The sequence below is a fragment of the Neoarius graeffei genome, chromosome 22 (genome assembly GCF_027579695.1).
Source record: "Neoarius graeffei isolate fNeoGra1 chromosome 22, fNeoGra1.pri, whole genome shotgun sequence".
NCBI lineage: Eukaryota > Metazoa > Chordata > Actinopteri > Siluriformes > Ariidae > Neoarius > Neoarius graeffei.
In genome coordinates, this window is record NC_083590.1 from 36587776 (window position 1) to 36592575 (window position 4800).

The 4800-nt window shown below is 48.2% G+C and overlaps 1 pseudogene; it reads left to right on the forward strand.

Moving 5' to 3' along the window:
* The first annotated feature begins 1243 nt into the window (after window positions 1-1243).
* On the forward strand, window positions 1244-4257 carry LOC132870310 (uncharacterized; annotated as a pseudogene).
* Window positions 4258-4800: the final 543 nt, after the last annotated feature.

Below are 4800 nucleotides of genomic sequence, written 5' to 3' on the forward strand. Positions count from 1 at the left end.
GACTTGTCCAGGGTGTACCCCGCCTTTCGCCCGTAGTCAGCTGGGATAGGCTCCAGCTTGCCTGCGACCCTGTAGAACAGGATAAAGCGGCTACAGATAATGAGATGAGATGAAAAAAAAAATTGAATTAGAAGGTGTGTCCAAACTTTTGATTGATACTGTTTAAACACACACACACACACACACACACACACACACACACACACACACACACACAAAGACTAAATACAGTACCAAATAGTTTATAAGTTAGACCTATGCCCAGTAGCAGGTAGCAATTTCAAAGTTTGAAAGAGATTTAAAAGAGATTAGAATTTTAAAAGTGTGGTAGAATTACATTATAATCACACACACACACACACACACACACACACACACACACACACGCACTTGTATTTGTATTTTTTGTATTGCCTTCTTTGAAATTAAAAGCTTGTTTATATTCACTTTTTTTTCCAAATCAAGCATCTCATTGATTCAATGAGTTTAGATTCAGATAATTTCCATATTAAAAAAAAAAGCTTCATTACAGTAACCCGCTGTGCACGGATTTAACTAGATATTTGTTTATTGCAACTTTTGCCTTTTTTTTTGCTTTGGACTATAATCGTACTCTTTTGATAATAGCCACAGACAGCAGTAATATAGTATTTTGTCTATTCATTAAAAAAGGAGCATAAAAGATGCACAGTTCCAGTGTCTGTTCTAAAATGCCATTTAATCTTCACAGGTTTTTTTTTTTCTTGAATAATCCATTGAATTCTTTTCAGTAGTGGCTGTTCATTTACTGTATAGTTGTTCACACCCAATGTCCTCTTTCTATTTTGAGCATTTTGTATTGTGTGTTATTATTACTATGAATGAATAGTCATTCATTCATTCATCTTCAGTAATCACTTTATCCTGGTCAGGGTCACCATGGATCCTGGATGAAGTATACCCCCAGGGGTGCCCGAGAGGGGGGGAGGATGAGCACCCCAACAGGACTGATAAACAGGCAACGAAATGGAACGGAAAAACGACTATGAGTGCAATCTGTCCCTGTGGCAAGGTCTGCAAGAACCAGCATGGTCTAAAGATCCACCAGACCAAAATGAGATGTTTGATGGGGAAGCAGGTGGTGCAACGCACAGGCCCAGTACCTGGTGAGACGCAGGAGGAGCCCGGCCGGGAGTCAACCCACAGTGCCCAGTCCCTCCACGCCCCACAAATCCTAACCTGTTTCAAGCATTCTGAACACCGTCGGGTTATGTGGCCTGCTGCCAACAAAGAAAGAGAGTGGCTCCAGTTTGATGAAGATCTGGACAAGTCCTTGACGCCACTGTAAGGGGAGATGCAGACCAGAAATTGCTGTCAATGTCTGCAATGATCATCAGCATTGGTGCTGAGAGGTTTGGCTTAAAGGAACAACAGCCAACCAGACGTCCAGGGGAGCCAAACAGACGGGAGGTGAAAATAAGCCAGCTTAGACAGGAGCTTAGACTGCTTGGACGGCAGTTTAAGGTGGCAAGGGAGGAGGAGAAGGCCGGGCTGGCAGAGCTCTGTAGCATCCTGAGGAAAAAACTCACCACCCTCCGTCGAGCAGAGTGGCATAGGAGGAGGGGTAGGGAGAGAGCCAGGAGACGTGCAGCCTTCATCTCGAACCCCTTTGTTTTCACCAAGAAGATCCTTGGGCAAAAAAGAAGTGGCCACCTTGCCTGCACTGAAGACGAGGTTAATAAGTACCTCAACGCCACCTACAGTGACAATGCAAGAGAGGAAGATCTTGGGCCATGCAGAACCCTGATAACTCCGCCAGAACCCACCTCGGCATTTAACACCAAGGAGCCAACTTTGAAAGAAGTTGACGAGATTGTCAGGGCAGCCAGATCTAATTCAGCACCGGGCCCCAGCGGAGTGCCTTATGTGGTTTACAAGAGATGCCCCAGACTCGTGAAGCGACTATGGACGATCCTTAGGGTCATTTGGAGAAGGGGGAAGGTGGCCCAGCAGTGGAGACATGCAGAAGGGGTCTGGATTCCAAAGGAGGAGAACTCAATTACCATCGAGCAATTCAGGATCATCTCACTCCTCAGCGTCGAGAGCAAGATATTCTTCAGTATTGTTGCCCGGCGCATGACGGAGTTCCTCCTGAGGAACACATACATTGACACCTCTGTGCAAAAGGGGGGAGTCCCGAAGGTCCCAGGATGTATCGAGCATACAGGAGTCATCACCCAGCTGATCCGGGAGGCATGGGAAGGCAAAGGAGACCTGGTAGTCCTTTGGCTCGACCTTGCCAATGCCTACGGGTCTATTCCACACAAGCTGGTGGAAACCTCGCTTGACTGTCACCACGTTCCAGGCAAAATCAAGGACCTCATACTGGACTATTACAGCTGCTTCAGTTTGAGAGTCACTTCCGGAACAGTAACATCTGCATTTCATCAGCTGGAGAAGGGCATTATCACAGGATGTACCATTTCTGTGATATTGTTTTCCTTGGCCATGAACATGCTGGTGAAGTCAGCGGAGGTGGAGTGCAGAGGACCACTCACCAAATCAGGTATGCGACAGCCCCCCATCAGAGCATTAATGGATGATCTAACAGTGACTACAACATCAGTCCCGGGCTGTAGATGGATCCTCCAAGGCCTTGAGCATCTCATTAGCTGGGCCCGGATGAGCTTCAAGCCAGCCAAGTCCAGGTCCCTGGTGGTGAAGAAGGGGAAGGTTTCAGACAGGTTTTGCTTCTCAATAGGAGACACCCAGATTCCATCTGTGGGAGAGAAGCCAGTCAAGAGCCTGGGTAAGATCTATGACGGCACCTTGAAGGACACTGCAGCACTCCGAGCAACATCAGAGGAGCTGGGAACCTGGCTGACAGTGTTGGATAAGACAGGACTACCAGGCAAGTTTAAGGCCTGGATTTACCAACATGGCATCTTGCCGCGACTCCTCTGGCCACTGTTGGTCTATGATGTGCCAATAACCACCGTCGAGTGCTTTGAGAGGAAGGTCAGCTCCTTCCTGCGGAAGTGGTTGGGCCTGCCACGAAGTCTTAGCACCATCGCCTTGTATGGGAGAAACAACAAACTGAAACTACCCTTCAGTAGTCTGACGGAGGAGTTTATGGTTACCTGAGCAAGAGAGGTGCTGCTGTATAGGGACTCTAATGACATCAAAGTCTCCTCGGCTGGCATAGAAGTGAGGACCGGCAGGAAGTGGTGTGCTCAAGAGGCAGTCGACCAGGCAGAGTCTCGTTTACGGCACAGTGAATTAGTAGGAACAGTGGCATCCGGATGGGCAGGACTCGGGAGCAACCCAAGATCTACCTATAATAAGGCGCAGGGGAAGGAAAGGCGTCAGCTGATCCAGGAGGAGGTCCGGGCAGGGGTGGAGGAAGCCCACTGCAGTAGGACAGTAGGGATGCGGTAGCAGGGGGTGTGGACTCGATGGGAGGAGGCAGCTGACTGGAAGGTATCGTGGACAGAACTATGGCGATCTGAGCCACACCGGATCAAGTTCCTCATCCAGTCGGTCTACGATGTCCTCCCAAGCCCGTCCAACCTCCATCATTGGGGTTTGGCTGAGAACCCACTGTGCCCTCTCTGCCAAGGAACTGGATCACTGGAGCACATCCTTAGCTGCTGCCCAAGGGCACTGGCAGATGGGCGTTACCGCTGGTGCCATGATCAGGTGCTGCAGGTCATTGCGGAGGCCATCAGTACAGGGATTTCCACCAGCAAACACCAACAGCCATCAAGGCAGTCCATCGCATTTGTTAGGGCTGGGGAGAAGCCACAGCAGCTCCGGAGTCAAGAAGGGGGGCTGCTGGCAACAGCCCGGGACTGGCAGCTGAAAGTCGATCTAGGGAGACAGCTCAAGTTCCCGGAAAGCATTGCAGTGACCACACTCAGGCCAGACATGGTCCTGGTGTCGGAAACAACAAGGCAAGTGGTCCTGCTGGAGTTGACTGTTCCCTGGGAAGACCAGATAGAGGAGGCCTTTGAGAGGAAGAGGGCCAAGTACGAGGAGCTGGCAGGTGAATGCCGAAGTAGGGGATGGAGGACCTGATGCAACCCCATCGAGGTCGGGTGTAGAGGATTCGCCGGCCAGTCTCTCATCAGGGCACTCAAGATGCTGGGGGTGAAGGGACTGCACAGCAGGAGAGCCATCAAAAATATCAGTGATGCTGCAGAAAAGGCGTCCAGATGGCTATGGATCAAGTGGGGCGATCCGTGGACACATGCTCTTAAGACACAAGCCGGGACTTGATCACCCCGGCTGGGTCCCCTGGGCGAGGGTGTCTGTTGTGAGACACGAAACACCCGATGAACCCAGGTTACAACACTGATGATGTGTCTTAAGTTGCACCAAAAGTGTATTTTAGAACTAGATAATTTGCACATTAAAAAAAAAAAAGCTTCATTACAGTAACCCGCTGTGCACGGATTTAACTAGATATTTGTTTATTGCAACTTTTGCCTTTTTTTTTGCTTTGGACTATAATCGTGCTCTTTTGATAATAGCCACAGACAGCAGTAATATAGTATTTTGTCTATTCATTAAAAAAGGAGCATAAAAGATGCACAGTTCCAGTGTCTGTTCTAAAATGCCATTTAATCTTCACAGGTTTTTTTTTTTCTTGAATAATCCATTGAATTCTTTTCAGTAGTGGCTGTTCATTTACTGTATAGTTGTTCACACCCAATGTCCTCTTTCTATTTTGAGCATTTTGTATTGTGTGTTATTATTACTATGAATGAATAGTCATTCATTCATTCATCTTCAGTAATCACTTTATCCTGGTCAGGGTCA